Genomic DNA, 19,799 nt, shown 5'->3' with positions numbered 1-19,799 from the left:
ACGCAGAATGCAATTCTTGAAGTTCAGTAGCCTACCTCTCCTCTCCTAGTTGGGGGTGAAAGGTCAAGTACAAATAGGAAGTTGTTTGGGGGTCTGGGTGCCGCGTGACAAATATCGCGCAGTGCAGCTGCCTTTGCTTAAGTAAGCTGGATGTGTCCGTTTTTTCAATTTGAGAATATACAGAACATTTATTCTGATCATTTCTAAATTATTGATGTTTAATCACCACAAAAATTCCTTGAAAAACTATAGGGTTCCACTGCTGTTGCGCAGTATAACCCAGAACGATGGCCACCGGAAATCCCAAGAGCCTGACCCTCTCCGGAAGTTGCTGTAGCCCTGCTTGGGGTAATTAGCCTGTGTTGGCTATTGGTTGAGACGCAGAGCCCTTACAGCCTGGAAGGCTATATCAGGTTGGGAAATTGGAAATGTAAATTGAGCCAAATTGAAGGTAGTAGTGCATTTAGGTCTGTGGCAATTTTAGTAAAACTTGGTGGGGCAAATAAAATAAACAAATAAAATAAAAAAAATTGGGATGCATGCCAACAAAGCCACTACACAACACAACACTAAAGAATACATTAATTGTACTATGACGGTGACAAACGGTGCCTAAAAAAACTGTTAGGGCCTTTAACAGCTAATCACTGCTACAGCTGGCTTTCAGCGGAGCCTTGTCTGACCGCGAAACAGTTCATTCAGCATCATTTACTGCTTCAAAAAAATAGATATTCTTATTTACAATGACGGCTTACCCCCAGACAAACCCTGACATCGCCCTATGGGACTCCCAATCACAGCCGGATGTGATGCAGCCTGGATTCAAACCAGGGACTGCAGTGATGCCTCTTACACTGAGATGTAGTGGCTTAGACCGCTGCATCTCTGTGATTATTATTATTTGACCATGCTGGTCATCTATGAACATTTGAACATCTTGGCCATGTTCTGTTATAATCTCCACCCGGCACAGCCAGAAGAGGACTGGCCACCCCTCATAGCCTGGTTCCTCTCTAGGTTTCTTCCTAGGTTTTGGCCTTTCTAGGGAGTTTTTCCTAGCCACCGTGCTTCTACACCTGCATTGCTTGCTGTTTGGGGTTTTAGGCTGGGTTTCTGTACAGCACTTTGAGATATCAGCTGATGTATGAAGGGCTATATAAAATACATTCGGGAAATATGGCTGACTTGCTTAAACAAATGTAGTTTCTACTGAAATGTTCAAACTATGGCATAAGGGGACGACAAGTGCATAAGAGGCAATCCATAAATTTGATTAAGACATTAATGAGCAAGTGACGACGGACATAGTCAATATAACTATTTGTTCAGCACTTTTGAAATGTACAGCAACAGAATACAGAACACGGGCCATTCTTACAGTGCACACCCTATACAAGTCAGAACCGTAGGATAAATAAATGGCGCATATAAACAGACAACGAAAGCTCTTACAATATTTGATGATTACAATTCCCTAAAACAGGTTACAGGCTATTTGTGCACCACCAAGTTGGAACAGTAGGCAAAATTAAGTGGTAGAACAAATGATTAGGGTGAGGCACATTGAACTCTGTATGGGTCTTTGCGTGTCAAAAAAGATACACGTCATTTAACACTATTTGACGCGTTAAATAAGCTTTTAATTTGACACTTCAAATAACACAATTCTATTATATAATGTTGTGTGTGCTGAATTGGCACGTGCAAGCCAAGCACCAAGCACCACAACTACTATCAGTAGCACTGGCAAAGATGTACAAAAAAACGTAGCCAAACAAGTGCACACCCGGCCACAAACGATGTGTTTACAATACCGTGTTGGTGAAAATAGACCACATATTTAGGGTGAGGCACATGGGCTACTAACAGCTTACTACACAACATACACTTAGTATTACTTTCTTAACCTCTAACGAGCCTCTACCCCGGATCCGGGAGCACCCCCCACCCCCCCCCCCCACACTGATTAGCATCGCTAGCATAGCGTCACAATTAAATAGTAGCATCTAAATATCATTAAATCACAGATCTTGTGAATAAAGCCACCATTTCAGATTTTTTAAATGTTTTACAGGGAAGACACAATATGTAAATCTATTAGCTAAACACGTTAGCAAAAATCACAATTTTTCTTTGTCCACCATTTTCTCTCAACACCAGTAGCTATCACCAATTCGGCTAAACTAAGATATTGATAGCCACTAACCAAGAAAAAAACTCATCAGATGACAGTCTGATAACATATTTATGGTATAGGATAGGTTTTGTTAGAAAAATGTGCATATTTCAGGTAGATATCATAGTTTACAATTGCACCCACCGTCACAAATGGACTAGAATAAATACATAGAGCAACGTGTATTACCTAATTACTAATCATCAAACATTCGTAAAAATACACAGCATACACTAATCGAAAGACACAGATCCTGTGAATACAGACAATATTTCAGATTTTCTAAGTGTCTTACAGCGAAAACACAATAAATTGTTATATTAGCATACCACATACGCAAACGTTACCCGAGCACTGATTCTAGCCAAAGAGAGCGATATCGTAAACATCGCCAAAATATATAAATTTTTTCACTAACCTTCTCAGAATTCTTCAGATGACACTCCTGTAACATCATATTACAACATACATATACAGTTTGTTCGAAAATGTGCATATGTAGCCACCAAAATCATGGTTAGACAATGACAAAAGTAGCACAGCTGGTCAGAAAATGTCGTGCTCTAGTCTTATACATAAATACTCATAAACTTGACTAAAAAATATAGGGTGGACAGCGATTGATAGACAATTTAATTCTTAATACAATCGCGGAATTACATTTTTTAAATTATCCTTACTTTTCAATACAGGTTGCGCCAAGCAAAGCTACATTTAACAAAATGGCAGAACGTGCGTTTGACATTTTTCTACAGAACAACAATTTATCATCTTAAATATTTCTTACTATGAGGCGATCTTCCATCAGATTCTTGGGCAATGAATCCTTTCTTGGGTCTAATCTTCTTTTGGTCGAAAGATGTCCACTTGTCCGTCGAAATGCTCACTAACGTACGACCGGGACCCCGAAACGTGCCCGGAGCTTCAAAGTCTATTACAAAGCAATGCCTCAAAATCGCACTAAACGGATATAAATTGCTATAAAACGGTTTAAATTAACTACATTATGATGTTTCTAACACCTATAACGAGTAAAAACATGACCGACACTATATTACTGGCTAAATCAAGACTTGGAAAAAGGCCAGTCAGATATCCTTCTTGCGTTGAGCGCAGACTCCAAAGGAATCCTACTTCCGGTCTTTGGTCATTTATAGAGCCTGTGATTGCGCAATAGACTCCATTCAAATTGTCATCACTTACTGACATCTAGTGGAAGGCGTGGGCAGTGTTTGTATCTCATAGGATTAACAGAGACTTTAAAAACTGATCTGGAACCAGAGGCCAAGATGTCTAAATCTCACACACTGGGAGGAAAAGTGCTGTAGAATGAGTTCTGTTTCACTCAGAGACATAATTCAAACGACTATAGAAACTAGAGAGTGTTTTCTATCCAATAATAACAATAATATGCATATTGTACGAGCAAGAATTGAGTACTAGGCAGTTTAATCTGTAGAGTTAATTATGCTAATGCGAAATAGCACCCCCTATAGTTGCATTTATCACTTGCATGACATCATTTATGCAGCAGCATACAAGACATTTTTGGACTCACCTTGTGAAGGTGGCACTTGTGAAGGTGGTTCTCTGTTGGTGGGAACTCGGGGGGAAAAACACAGCCACTCCATTGAATAGCAGGCTAACTTTAGTGGTTTCTTGGCAACACTTGCGGTTAGCCACTGATTCCTTCCAAGCGACTCATTGTTGAATTTGCGATTTCCAACTTGTTGTGTGATCTTTATGTGCAATGGCCGATGAGCACCGATAAGTTTTATCTATAATTTCTCTTAATTATTTCTCTTCATATGACACGGATTAAGAAGGATTTGCCAGTAGATTGTCGACTTGATGACTGCTAGCTAATATTTTGACAGTCTAATCAAAGCTACTGTAGATGTAACGTGATTTGATGTCAAAGACCTTGAGCCTTCTTGCATGGGCACTTCTAATATAACTCTATGGCAGAACACAAGAGGCAAAATTTTTCGAGCTCTAACCTTACAAGTATTGATGATGTACTGTCCCATGAGTGACAGAAAACTGAGCCAATCAAAACAGAAAACTGAGCCAATCAGGCGCAACGCTCTGTATTTTCTACTGGCTAGCCCCACCACCACAGAAAGCACTGAGCTAGGCTGAAATACCTACATTTTGGAGCTGCCTTACTCAACAAAGCAAAAAAGAGACCATGTTTGTATGCGGCTTTATTAGCTCAATGATATTTTATTTGTACATTGTTTCAAACTAATAACAAGCAATACAGGCAAGCCCCCCCCCCCCCCCCCAAATACTATTTTTTATTATTTTTTACCTAAAAGTGTTATGATCAAAACAGTCGGCTTGCAATCAGAAAAATATATCATAGCTGAAAACACAAAGGCGCAATGTGGGCATACCATTCTCAGCGAGAATTTAGCATTTTCCTTTTCAATAAATGTTGATTACCCATTTATTTGTCTCTGACTGCAAATCATCCCTCTCCTAAATATCCAATTTGCAAAATGTAGCTTTGGGATAGGGGGCAGCATTTTCACTTTTGTTCCAGACGATAATATATGCATATTATTATTACTATTGGATAGAAAACACTGAAGTTTCTAAAACCGTTTGAATTATGTCTGAGAGTATAACAGAACTCATATGGCAGACAAAAACCTGAGAAGAAATCCAAACAGGAAGTGAGAACTCGATTTTCAAAACAGTGCCAATTGATATCCCTGTTAGTTATGGATGTGCAAACACTTCCTAGTGCTTCCACTAGATGTCACCGTCTTTAGATTCTGGTTGTAGGATTCTACTATAAGGGAGGGGCTCATAGGAGCTATTTTACTGAGTGGTCTGCAGAAATCCTCGGTCTCATTATGCGCGGTCATGAGAGAGTATGCTCTCGTTCCAATGCTTTTTCTTCAGACAATGAAATTCTCTGGTTGGATCCTATTGTTGATTAATTTTAAAAACATCCTAAATATGGATTGCATACATCATTTGACTTGTTTCTACGACCTATAACGGAACTTTGAGTTTTTGTCTGGAGGGATTGCTCGTGCGTCATGATCATGGATTATTGGGGTGAACATGCTAACAAGTGGCTAAATGATGGGCTTTATGGAATTTTATGGAACAAATCAGTCATTTATTGTTGAACTGGGATTCCTGAGAGTGCCTTCTGATGAAGTTATTCGAAGGTAAGTGAATATTTATAGTGTTTTTGTAGCTTCTGTTGACGCTAAAATGGCGGCTATTTCTTTGGCTGGATTGGGCTCCGAGCGCCGTTCTCAGATTATTATTTTTCCGTAAAGTTTTTTTTAAATCTGACACAGCGGTCCCATAGAGGATAAGTTTATCTTTAATTCTGTGAATAACACTTGCATCTTTTATCAATGTTTATTATGAGAATTTCTGCAAAATCACCGGATGTTTTGGAATCAAAACATTACTGCACGTAAGGCGCCAATGTAAACTGAGATTTTTATATATATATGCACATTATCGAACAAAACACACAATACATGTATAACATGATGTCCTATGACTGTCATCTGATGAAGATAATCAAAGGTTAGTGATTCATTTTATCTATATTTCTGCTTTTTCTAACTCCTAATGTTGGCTGAAAAAATGGCTGTGTGTGTGACTTGGCTCTGACCTAACATAATCATATGTTGTGCTTTCACTTGTAAATCATTTTTGAAATCGGACACTATGGGTAGATTAACAAGATGTTTATCTTTCATTTGCTGTATTGAACTTGTTAATGTGTGAAAGTTAAATATTTCTAAAAATATATTTTTGAATTTCGCGCGCTGCCTTTTCAGCGGAATGTTGTGGGTGTTCCGCTAGCGGAACCCCTGGGCTGTAAAGGTTAAACAGGGAGTCCCCAGTGAGACCAGAAATCTTTCAACAGAGAGCCCTGCATATTCAATTCAAGACAAAACAAGTTAGATATGATGTAACAAACTAAAATAAAGGACAACACAAATATTCAAGAAAAACAGTTACTTTTCTCAGTAAGAATTTCCTCAATCGATATTTTAAATTGCCAGAGCGGCACCAGAACATCCAATTGTAATGTATTTTGTAGTTGGTTCCAGCAATGGCAGATTTACCTAGTTTGGTGAAGACCCAAGAAACCTTATGAGTTAACCAACCTTGTAAACGGGTTTGGTATCTCAGGTTTTTATCTTAGGTATCTCAGGAAGGCTGATTCTCTGCTATCGCCATCTTGAAGCACGTGTGGACAGCAGACTGGGATTGGGAGAGTTTGAATATGTCAGTAAACATGCCAGCCAGCTGGTCTGCGCGTGCTCTGAGGATGCGGCTAGGGATGCCGTCTGGGTCGGCAGCCTTATGAGGGTTAACATGTTTAAATGTCTTACTCACGTCGGCCCTCAGGCTATGGCATGCAAATGCTCCTTATTTTTATTCAAGCTCACAGTCCTTGGTAGCGGGCCGCATTGGTGGCACTATATTATCCTCAAGAATGTGTTTAGTCTGACTGGAAGCAAGACGTCGGTGTCTGAGTCGTTGAATTGCGACTCCACTTTGTCTCTATACTGACTTTTCGCTTGTTTTATTACCTTGCGGAGGGAATAACCACACTGTTTGTATTCGGCCATATTCCCAGCTCCTTTCCATGGTTAAATGCGATGGTTCACACTTTCAGTTTTGCGCAAATGCCGACATCTATCCACGATTTCTGGTCAGGGTAGGTTTTAATAGTCACAGTAGGTACAACATCACCAATAAACTTCCTTATAATCTCACTCACCGAATCAGCATATACGTCGATATTATTCTCTGAGGCTATCTGAAACATGTCCCAGTCTGTGTAATCAAAACATTCTTGAAGCGTGGATTCCGATTGGTCAGAACAACATTGAATAGTCCTTAGCAAGATACATCCTGTTTGAGTTTCTGCCTATAGGAAGGGAGGAGCAAAATGGAGTCGTGGTAAGATTTGCCAAAAGGAGGGTGGGGGAGGGCCTTATATGCATCACGGAAGTAAGAGTAGCAGTGATCCAGTGTTTTACCAGTCCGAGTACTACAGTCAATATTCTGATAGAATTTAGGTAGCCTTGTTCTCAAATTTGCCTTGTTAAAATCCCCAACTACAATAAATTCAGTCTCAAGATATATGGTTTCCAGTTTGCATAAAGTCCTGTGAAGTTCCTTGAGGGCCGTCGTGGTATCGGCTTGTGGGGGAATATACACAGCCGTGAAAATAACCAAGGAGGATTCTCTTGGGAGAAAATACTGTCTGCATTTGATTGTGAGGAATTCTAGGTCAGATGAACAAAAGGACTTGAGTTCCTGTATGTTGTTACAATTTTTTTTTTCTTTTTTTTTTCTTGGGGGTGGATCAGCTTAATATTGCGGAAATGTTGTTACAATTACACCATGAGATGTTAATCATGAAAAATACACCCCCGCCCTTGTTCTTCATGGAGAGATGTTTATTCCTCTCGGCGCGACGTACAGAGAATCTAGGTGGCTGTACCGACTCCGACAGCATATCCCGAGAGAGACATGTTTCTGTGAAACAGAATATGTTACAATCTCTGATGTCTCTCTGGAAAGTAACCCTTGCTATAATTTAGTCTACCTTATTATCTAGAGACTGGACATTAGCGAGTAATATACTCGGAAGCGGTGGGTGGTGTGCGCGCCTCAAGTCTGACCAGAAGACCACTCCATCTGCCTCTTCTCCGGCGCCGTTGCTGTGGGTCAGCCCTCATCATTATGTGGAGGATGAGGGCTGCAGTAGATATCTCAGATAGGGGGGAGTGAGGCTTAAGAGGGTTTTATAAATTAGCATCAATCAGTGGGTCTTGCAACGGGGATATAGAGTTTACAGAAGAGTATAAAGTGCAGCGATTTGTCCTATAAGGAGCATTGGTGGCAAATCTTTGCCATCCTTACTGTTAGCCAACGTACAATCGCTGGAAAATAAATGGGACAAGCTAAAAGCATGTATATCCTACCAACGGGACATTAAAAACTGTAATATCTTAAGTTTCACCGAGTCGTGGCTGAACGACAACATTAATAACATTCAACTAGCGGGTTATACACTCTATCGGCAGGACAGAACAGCAGCCTCTGGTAAGACACGGGGTGGTGGGTTATACACTCTATCGGCAGGATAGAACAGCAGCCTCTGGTAAGACATGGGGTGGCGGTCTGTGTATATTTGTAAACAACAGCTGATGAACGATATCTAAGGAGGTTAAAAGTCTCAAGGTTTTGCTTGCCCGAGGTAGAGTATCTCATGATAAGCTGTAGACCACACTATCTACCTAGAGAGTTTTCATCTGTATATTTCGTAGCTGTCTACATACCACTACAGACCGATGCTGGCACTAAGACTGCACTCAATGAGCTGTACACCGCCATAAGCAAACAGCAAAACACTCATCCAGAGGCGGCGCTCCAAGTGGCCGGGGACTTTAATGTAGGGAAACTTAAATCAGTTTTACCTAATTTCTATCAACATATTGTTGATATATATCAACATATATGCAATCAACATATATGCAACCAGAGGGGGAAAAAAAAACATTTACTCCACGCACAGAGACGCGTACAAAGCTCTCCCTCGCCCCCTATTTGGCAAATCTGACCATAATTCTATCCTCCTGATTCAGCAAAAATTTAAGCAGGAAACACCAGTGACTTGGTCAATAAAAAAGTGATCAGATGAAGCAGATGCTAAACTACAGGACTGTTTTGCCAGCACAGACTCTCCCGTCTCCTGATGTACTGGCCTGTCTCCTGGTAGCGCCTCCATGCTCTGGACACTACGCTGACAGACACAGCAAACCTTCTTGCCACAGCTCGCATTGATGTGCCATCCTGGATGAGCTGCACTACCTGAGCCACTTGTGTGGGTTGTAGACTCCGTCTCATGCTACCACTAGAGTGAAAGCACCGCCAGCATTCAAAAGTGACCAAAACATCAGCCAGGAAGCATAGGAACTGAGAAGTGGTCCAGAACCACTCCTTTATTGGGGGTGTCTTGCTAATTGCCTATAATTTCCACCTTTTGTCTATTCCATTTGCACAACAGCATGTGAAATTTATTGTCAATCAGTGTTGCTTCCTAAGTGGACAGTTTGATTTCACAGAAGTGTGATTGACTTGGAGTTACATTGTGTTGTTTAAGTGTTCCCTTTATTTTTTTGAGCAGTGTATTTGTGTGTATTCCTTAAAACCGTGGACACACGACGTAACATAACTAATTCCATAACCTTTATGGTGTTATTTTCAATCGTGCTTACGTAGCAAGAAACATTCTTCTATTAGCTCTGTAAAACAAAGCTAATTGCATCAGAGAAGTATTAGCTTGTGTTGTCATTTGAAGCTACCCTGGCCTTATGACCATAATTTGTTTTCATTTGGCCTATTTTGCTTAGCTCTGCTCTGCCCTGCCCCCTTGTGGAGCTCAACAGTTACTGTTTCTTACTGTTATATATCACATATTTGTGATTTGTCAATGCAATATATTCATATCAAATCAAACTTTATTTGTCACATGAGCCGAATACATCAAGTGTAGACTTTACCGTAAAATGCTTACTTACTAGCTCTTAACCTCTCTAGGGTATGTGGGACGGTAGCGTCCCACCCCTTCAACAGCCAGTGAAACTGCAGGGCGCCAAACTCAAAACAACAGAAATCCAATCATTTAAATTCCTCAAGCATACAAGTATTTTACACCATTTTAAAGCTACACTTGATAATCTTCATCAGATGACACTCATAGGACTTCATGTTACACAATACATGTATTTTTTGTTCGGTAAAGTTCATATTTATATCCAAAAATCTGAGTTTAGGCAAGACGCTACTGTATCACTTGGCAAAAAGCCTGAGAAAATGCAGAGCGCCAAATTAAAATGATTTACTATGAAAATTACTATAAAATCAAACTTTCATTAAATCACACATGAAAGATACCCAATTAAAGCTACACTTGTTGTGAATCCAGCCAACATGTCAGAATTCAAATAGGCTTTTCAGCGAAAGCATACGATGCTATTATCTGAGCATAGCACTTATAGTAAACAAAAGAGAGAAAACATTTCAACCCAGCAGGCGCGACACAAAACGCAGAAATAAAAATATAATTCATGCCTTACCTTTGACGAGCTTCTGTTGTTGGCACTCCAATATGTCCCATAAACATCACAAATGGTCCTTTTGTTCGATTAATTCCATCGATATATATCCAAATGTCCATTTATTTGGCGCGTTTGATCCAGAAAAACATCGGTTCCAACTTGCTCAAACATGACGACAAAATATATCAAAGGTTACCTGTAAACTTTGCCAAAAAATGTCAAACTACCTTTGTAATATAACTTTAGGTCTTTTTTTACGTTAATAATCGATCAAATTGAAGACGGGATGATCTGTGTTCAATACAGGACTAAAACGAAATGTTGCATGCCTTCTGTTTGATTGAAGCGCATGTACAGGACAGCTGGAGTGCCTCGACTTCAAGATGGCCGTATTTCTTCATTACACAAAGGAATAACCTCAACCTATTTCTCATGACTGTTGACATCTAGTTGAAGCCGTAGGAACTGCAAGCAATTTGCTTAGAAATCTGGTTTCCCAATGAAAACTAATTGAAAAGACAATGACCTCAAAAAAACAACAACATCTGAATGGTTTGTCCTCGGGGTTTCGCCTGCTAAATAAGTTCTGTTATACTCAAAGACATGATTTAAACAGTTTTAGAAACTTCAGAGTGTTTTCTATCCAAATCTACTAATAATATGCATATCTTATCTCCTAGGGATGAGTAACTGGCAGTTGAATTTGGGTATGCTTTTCATCCAAACGTGAAAATGGTGCCCCCTACCCTAGAGAAGTTAACCAACAGTGCAGTTCAAGAAGAGTTAAGAAAATATTGACTGAGTAGACAAAAATAAAAAGTAATATAAAAAAGTAACACAATAAGAATAACATTAACAAGGCTATATACATGGGGCACTGGTACCGAGTCAGTGTGCGGGGGTACAGGTTAGTTCAGGTAACTTGTACATGTAGGTGGGGGTGAAGTGACTATACATAGATAATAAACAGCGAGTAGCAGCAGTGTACAAAGGGAGGGGGAGGGGGGTCAATGTAAATTGTCCGGTGGTGATTTTATTAATTGTTCAGCAGTCTTATGGCTTGGGGGTAGAAGCTGTTGAGGAACCTTTTGGTCCTAGACTTGGCGCTCCGGTACCGCTTGCCGTGCGGTAGCAGAGAAAACAGTCTATAACTTGGGTGACTGGAGTCTCTGACAATTTTATGGGCTTTCCTCTTACACCCTTACATTCCGATCTATATATTACGTCTCCGTAATCTAGCATGGGTAAAATGGGCATCTGAATCAGGGTAAGTTTGGCAGCTGGGGTGGAAGAGGAGTGATTATAATAGAGGAACATTTCTTATTTTGTGTAACGGGTCATTTAGGTTGGCAGTAGCATTGTTGACGAAATGCAGGCATCGCAGCAGACCTAGGAAGCAGTCTTTGGAAAAGAGGATAGCAAAGAAGGGAGTTGCAAACATAGGATCCGTGCTCCAGTATTCTCTTAAGGAGTTCTTCTGTACTATTCCCATGAGAAGGACTGTCACCAGGAAGTGTTTACATTTCACTAATTGTGGTTGTGAACCATTTAGCGAGTTGCCTCCTCACTCCTGTCTCTCTCTTCTCCTGTATCGCCAAGGCATAGCGATTGGTCACGTCTACTATGTCTCACACCAGCTCCTCTGTCAGAAACAGCTTGAATCACTCTGTCTCAGAGGGAAATGACAAAGGGCTTTGCACTCCAGACTGGGACTCATCAAAGCAAACAGCAGGGCCAGGAGGGGTGAATAGGCTGGCGGCCTTCCAGCTACCACAGAACTCTTGTACTGCATCCACTGTCGGTCTGCTTTCATCACCACCAGCATCTTCAAAGGGACCTGGGACTTCATCAGTGGACAAGGGGTTCTCAGATTCAAGGTTCTCAATGGCTACAGGGTTGGGGGGAGGCTCCTCACTGACACTGTCAGAATCTGATTCCTGGCTTTCATACTCAGACTCATTGTCAGAATTTATAAAAATCTCCACATTTGTGAGTTGTCTCCTTTTGAAAGGCATTGCTAATGCTGCAGCTTAGCTCACTAGCTACATACATAAACAACAACACTGAATGGCTCAGAGTGGGAGTGAGAGGTTACGTGATTGACTGCCGGCAAACGCCACTTGTATCAAAAAATCACTATCAGAAAATGTTTTGTGTGGTAATTATTTATTCATTTACTGTTTTCTTCACATGTTTTCAAGTCCTGGTGACAAATCATGCATTCCGATTCTTGCATAGATTGTAATGGACACATTATGTGTAAAATACTATTTTGACAGTTGTACTGATTATGATGAGCTAAGCTAATTCCAACTATGTTTGGAGCCATGTTTGTTCACATACAATGCACTCTGGGTTGCACGGAAACGACCAAATATGTTATAAAAAAATGAGGTGAGGGAGGGTTCACTAATTTTTCGACAAAACTTCCGGAAGTGAATGATGGGATGTGAATGATGGTAGACAACACACCCCCTTCAATATGTTTACTATAAACAGACCAAACTAATCTTGTCTCCTCTTATTATCTTTGGTTGATGCGAAAAAACAAACATGGCAGGCAAGCACAAACTACCCATAGTTGGATTACTTTCGATTGTAGAAAGTGTTTTACTCAATTATTTAGATCAATGGTGAGCTCACTCATGATGTGATTAATTATAAATAGTAATTGCTATTAGCTAATTCATATTGTCGTTTCTGTCAGCCGAGAGTTCTAAAAATAGGACCGCTTGTGTTATGTCACTCGTTACGTCGCTTAGCGCTAGGACAAATGTAGCCTACATTTTACGGTTTGAATGATTGTGTTATGCTGTAGCTACTTCTGTGAATGTCTGAACATTGCATCCAATAATAAACTGCTCACATTTAGGACATAACTTTGTAGGGACTGTGTTTGTGCAATCACATTTTCAGATCTAGTAGAAATTGGCTTTTAGTTTAATTTACCATAGAACCCCACAGTGGATGCATCATAATACCCATAAAGCCTATCAGTAAAACACATAAATGGTTCCAATAATTGTTTCACCATTCCCATATGAGATTTTGGAACCACTTCAAACAAGGTCTGTGTTTCATGTAGGCTTCTTTTTTTTTACATTTTCATTTGTTGCATTTTTGATATAACTAATATTTGCTTATTTATGCAGTTGGTATTGCACAGAATACTATTCTAGTAGCAGTCAGATATATCCAATATGCAATGAATACTAGTCTAGGTTTTTGCAAAGAAGCTAGCTTGCTAGTTACAGTAAGCTATCTACCTAGATGATATTAGCACATACCCTTATTTTACCAGATCTTATCCTTCAGCCAGTAGTCTATAACTATATGAACAAGGTGAAGTATATTTCAATTCATGGTGTCCGAATGCACTGCTGCATTAAAGCAATTCACAACTAACTTGTTGACATGTTCTGTTGCAGATTCAAAGCCAGATTAAGTCATTGCCGAATGTATCCATAATCATGAATGAATAAGCCTAATTATTTGACAAGAATGCACCTAGTCACTCATCAATCAAGTCAAATTCAAACAATTCGATTATTTTAAATAAATCAAAATAGTAAACAATACAGACATATGCCTTTCATACATAACATATAAAAAACATCTGACTTTAAGTATAGATTAAATTATTTATTCATCAATGCCACAAACCTGGGACATCGAAGAGCACCATATGAACTGTTTTTACTATCCGAGAGTGCACAGTTTCTTCTGCTTTTCCATTTCAGGAATTAAACCAGTACAAATAACAAACTGGAAAACAGCATCTAGAAACAACTGTATGTGTAAATTGGGTTTCATATAAAATACTAGGTCAACTCCAGCAGAATGAGAAGTACACTTAACAGAATCAAAACAATAAAGCCATGCCTAAGCGCTGCTATATCAACACCATCCGTGTCAATTAAACAGGTCCATGTTGTTGATGTCAATTGTTAGCAACACATGTATTACTGCATTCAGTCTGAGCACCAGAATAATGCTGTCCTCCTGCTTACACAGGTGAAAAAATGGTTGCAAAAACAGGACACAACAACACTTTTATACGTGCGTTATTGAGTCTAGATGTTATCGTATTAGGGGAAGAACAAGTGAAGGAAGCAGCATAGGGAAAATGGATAAATGTAGGGTGGGTTTATAGAGAGTTATAAAGTCTCTGAAGTTGAGGGATCGTGGGGCATAAAAGGCATAGTGTGGAATAGTGCTGACCCCAATGAGTCGATTGTTTGGTCGATAGGCTGCTGGTCGACCAATATGTTTTTTTGTTAATGTCACGCCCTGGCCTTAGTATTCTTTGTTTTCTTTATTATTTTAGTTAGGTCAGGGTGTGACATGGGGAATGTTTGTGTTTTGTTGGTTTTGGGTGATTCTATGGTAAAGGGGTTGTTGGGTGTAGTATATGGGTTTGTGTTGAGTACATGTGTCTAGCGTTGTCTATGTATGCTTAGTTGTCTAGGAGAGTCTATGGTTGCCTGAATGAGTTCCCAATTAGAGACAGCTGATTTCGGTTGTCTCTGATTGGGAGCCATATTTAGGGTAGCCATAGGCTTTCATTTGTTGTGAGTAGTTGTCTATGTTAAACGTTTGTAGCCTGTGTGTGCACATCGTTTATTTAGCTTCACGATCGTTTTATTGTTTTGGTTAGTTCTTAAGTGTGTTTGTTTCGTTTTGCCTTCTTCGTCAATAAAAGGAGATGGCTTATTTTCCTAATGCTGCGTTTTGGTCCGTCAATCCTCCACACGATCGTGACAGAACTACTCACCAATACAGGACCAAGCGGCATGGAAAGCGACAACAGGACCGACCTACACAGGATTCGTGGACATGGGAGGAGATACTGGATGGTAAGGGGCCGTGGGCTCAACCGGGAGAATATCGCCTTCCTCGTGAAGAGCTGGAGGCAGCTAAAGCCGAGAGGAGGCGATATGAGGAGGCAGCACGGAGACAAGGCTGGAAGCCCGTGAGTTCAACCCAAAAATTTCTTGGGGGGGGCCTTAAAGGGAGTGTGGCGAAGTCAGGTAGGAAACCTGCGCCTACTCCCTGTACTTACCGTGGAGAGCGAGAGTACGGGCAGACACCGTGTTACGCAGTAGAGCGCACGGTGTCTCCTGTACGCGTGCATAGCCCGGTTTGGTACATTCCAGCTCCACGTATCGGCCGGGCTAGACTGAGCGTTGAGCCGTATGTCATGAAGCCGGCCCAACGCATCTGGTCACCAGTGCGTCTCCTCGGGCCGGCGTACATGGCACCAGCCTTACGCATGGTGTCCCCGGTTCGCCTACATAGGCCGGTGCGGGTTTTTCCACCTCCCCGCACTGGTCAGGCGACGGGGAGCATACAACCAGGTAGGGTTGGGCAGGCTCGGCGCTCAAGGGAGCCAGTACGCCTGCACGGTCCGGTATTTCCGGCGCCACCTCCCCGCCCCAACCCAGTACCACCAGTGCCTCCTCCACGCACTAGCCATATGGTGCGTGTCTCCAGCCCTTTACCACCAGTGCCTAAACCACGCACCAAGCCTCCTGTGTGTCCCCAGAGTCCTGTGCGTCCTGTTGCTGCTCCCCGCACTAGCCCTGAGATGCGTGTCCCCAACCCAGTACCACCAGTCCCGGCACCACGCACCAGGCCTACAGTGCGCCTCAGCCGGCAGGAGTCTGCCGTCTGCACAGCGATGCCTGAACTGCCCGTCTGCCAAGCGCCATCTGAGCCATCCGTCTCCCCAGCGCCATCTGAGCCATCCGTCTCCCCAGCGCCATCTGAGCCATCCGTCTCCCCAGCAACATCTGAGCCATCCGTCTCCCCAGCGCCATCTGAGCCATCCGTCTCCCCAGCGCCATCTGAGCCATCCGTCTCCCCAGCGCCATCTGAGCCATCCGTCTCCCCAGCGCCATCTGAGCCATCCGTCTCCCCAGCGCCATCTGAGCCATCCGTCTCCCCAGCGCCATCTGAGCCATCCGTCTGCAATGAGCCTGCAAAGCCGCCCGTCTGCCATGAGCCTGCAAAGCCGCCCGTCTGCCATGAGCCTACTGAGCCGCCCGCCAGACAGGAGCCGCTAGAGCCGCCCGTCAGACAGGAGCCGCTAGAGCCGCCCGTCAGACAGGAGCCGCTAGAGCCGCCCGCCAGACAGGAGCCGCTAGAGCCGCCCGCCAGACAGGATCTGCCAGAGCCGCCAACCAGACAGGATCTGCCAGAGCCGCCAACCAGACAGGATCTGCCAGAGCCGCCAACCAGACAGGATCTGCCAGAGCCGCCAACCAGACAGGATCTGCCAGAGCCGCCAACCAGACAGGATCTGCCAGAGTCGCCAACCAGACAGGATCTGCCAGAGTCGCCAACCAGACAGGATCTGCCAGAGTCGCCAACCAGACAGGATCTGCCAGAGTCGCCAACCAGACAGGATCTGCCAGAGTCGCCAACCAGACAGGATCTGCCAGAGTCGCCAACCAGACAGGATCTGCCAGAGTCGCCAACCAGACAGGATCTGCCAGAGTCGCCAACCAGACAGGATCTGCCAGAGTCGCCAACCAGACAGGATCTGCCAGAGTCGCCAACCAGACAGGATCTGCCAGAGTCGCCAACCAGACAGGATCTGCCAGAGTCGCCAACCAGACAGGATCTGCCAGAGTCGCCAACCAGACAGGATCTGCCAGAGTCGCCAACCAGACAGGATCTGCCAGAGCTGTCAGCTAGCCATGAGCAGCCAGATCCGTCAGCTAGCCATGAGCAGCCAGATCCGTCAGCCAGCCATGAGCAGCCAGATCCGTCAGCCAGCCATGAGCAGCCAGATCCGTCAGCCAGCCATGAGCAGCCAGATCCGTCAGCCAGCCATGAGCAGCCAGATCCGTCAGTTAGCCATGAGCAGCCAGATCCATCAGCTAGCCATGAGCAGCCAGATCCGTCAGCTAGCCATGAGCAGCCAGATCCGTCAGCTAGCCATGAGCAGCCAGATCCGTCAGCTAGCCATGAGCAGCCAGATCTGTCAGCCAGCCATGGGCCGTCCCTCAGTCCGGAGCTGCAGTCCCTCAGTCCGGAGCTGCCGTTCCTCAGTCCGGAGCTGCCCCTTATCCTGGTGCTGCCCCTTATTCTGGTGCTGTCCCTTATTCTGGTGCTGTCCCTTACCCTGGTACTGCCCCTTAGTCCGGAGCTGCCCCTTACCCTGGTACTGCCCCTTAGTCCGGAGCTGCCCCTTAGTCCGGAACTGCCCCTTAATGCAGTGGGGTTAATGTGGAGGGGGGTCATTTGGAGGAAGCTAAGGAGGCGGTTAGGGACTGTGGTGACGTGGGGAACACTACCAGTGCCGGAGCCGCCACCGTGGATGGAAGCCCACCCAGACCCTCCCCTAGACTGTGTAATGGTGCGCCCGGAGTTCGCACCTTAAGGGGGGGGTTATGTCACGCCCTGGCCTTAGTATTCTTTGTTTTCTTTATTATTTTAGTTAGGTCAGGGTGTGACATGGGGAATGTTTGTGTTTTGTTGGTTTTGGGTGATTCTATGGTAAAGGGGTTGTTGGGTGTAGTATATGGGTTTGTGTTGAGTACATGTGTCTAGCGTTGTCTATGTATGTTTAGTTGTCTAGGAGAGTCTATGGTTGCCTGAATGAGTTCCCAATTAGAGACAGCTGATTTCGGTTGTCTCTGATTGGGAGCCATATTTAGGGTAGCCATAGGCTTTCATTTGTTGTGAGTAGTTGTCTATGTTAAACGTTTGTAGCCTGTGTGTGCACATCGTTTATTTAGCTTCACGATCGTTTTATTGTTTTGGTTAGTTCTTAAGTGTGTTTGTTTCGTTTTGCCTTCTTCGTCAATAAAAGGAGATGGCTTATTTTCCTAATGCTGCGTTTTGGTCCGTCAATCCAACACACGATCGTGACAGTTAAGCAGTAGCAAATATACATAAGGTGTTTTTTTTTTATGGCACACGACACACCTGTCTGATTTACGCCCATCTCAGTGAACTAATCCATTGCAGAGGCCGTGTGGATGGCACAGTCCAAGAAGAAGGGGATATGGCTCAAATGCATGTCTTTCTCCATAATATGCTCTCTCCTGCCAATTTGTGCACATTCATTGTTTCATGACTTCCTTGTGTGAATTGTTTGCTTTTATTATTAGTGTCTATCAATTCCCCATTACATCACCAGTGGTACATTTACCGTTAATTCCTATAATTTCTAATCTACAATGTTTGGTTGGTTATGGCAATTCCTGTTAATGCATTCAATATATTATTATTCCAGTCTTATAATGTTATCATTGTCAGAGTGGACAGGTTGTTTGCAGAGCGCACAACATATGCTACACTCGTGAGAAAAAAGTCTTGGTTTATTTCATTCCATTCACAATTTTTATCAATTTAGTCATTCTCTTTTGCTTGGAGCACTACTGTCAATGTCTAGCTCTTTCCCTTTCCATGACCACTCAGCGTGAAGGGAAACATGTAATGCTCTGATCCTGTGGAAATGTCATAAAACAGGCCTACCTGATGAGTTCTTATCCCAAATAGCCTACAGCTGTGTCTGTCCCAAGCTCACTGGTACAGGAAACTGAGGGCTCAGAATATTTGATACAATGTTTCAAGTTCGTTGGAGACATGCCATGCGTAGCCAATGTGATTTATAGGATATGTATTTCTTATCAGGATATGTTCTACCTGCAGGCTGCAATGTTATTTGTTGGCTTTGTAGGCAATGTTTTTATGTACAGTAGTTGGCAATGGCAATAGAAGTTACTTTATAGGTTTGTATAATTTTCATTTAGATTTTGAGATACAGAGACGTTATTATAAAGGAAATTAAACTGTTCCACAAAATGTGCATATGAAAACCATAACTAGCATGGAGATACTGTATGTAGAAATTGTAAGATTATTTGTCATTCCACATGAGAAAGGTTGCATACTCCTCATCCTCATACTCCTAGCCTATTACCAGCAACTTCAGGCAGGTAATGGTAGAATTTGCTAAAGCCTGCGGGAACAGGAGGATGGTCGGGTTGGGTTAAGTTTTTTTTTTTTTTAATATTTGGTTATCTTGATCTCCGACTCCCTTTTCAGTAATTTGGGTCTTATTTAATAAAACAGTTTGCTTAATCAATTGGCCGAAGGAACAGACGCCTTTTGGTCAACCAGAGATTGTTTTTGGCAGCTGTTTTTTTTTTGGCAGCTGTAGGTCCATTTGAGTGTGTTTGGTCACAGGCCTGTACATCAACCAGAACTGGGACCATTGGAGACTTGGAATGCTTGCTCTCAAAGCGCTGCTTGAATGTCTTCCTGTCCATTTCTATAAAGGTTAAGTACAAAATGGAGAAATGTAACATTCTCTGGCTTAGATTGAATTTAAAGTTGACACAAATGATACTGTAAACCAATTAACACGATGCAACGGACTACTACACATGAAAGACTGTACTACACAGGCCTCTACAACAGCCTACACATGGAGAGGAACCTAAAGGCACATACAGCACCCACCAATACTACTCAACCAACAGACA

The sequence above is a fragment of the Salvelinus fontinalis genome, chromosome 13 (genome assembly GCF_029448725.1).
Source record: "Salvelinus fontinalis isolate EN_2023a chromosome 13, ASM2944872v1, whole genome shotgun sequence".
NCBI lineage: Eukaryota > Metazoa > Chordata > Actinopteri > Salmoniformes > Salmonidae > Salvelinus > Salvelinus fontinalis.
This window is presented reverse-complemented; position numbering follows the sequence as displayed.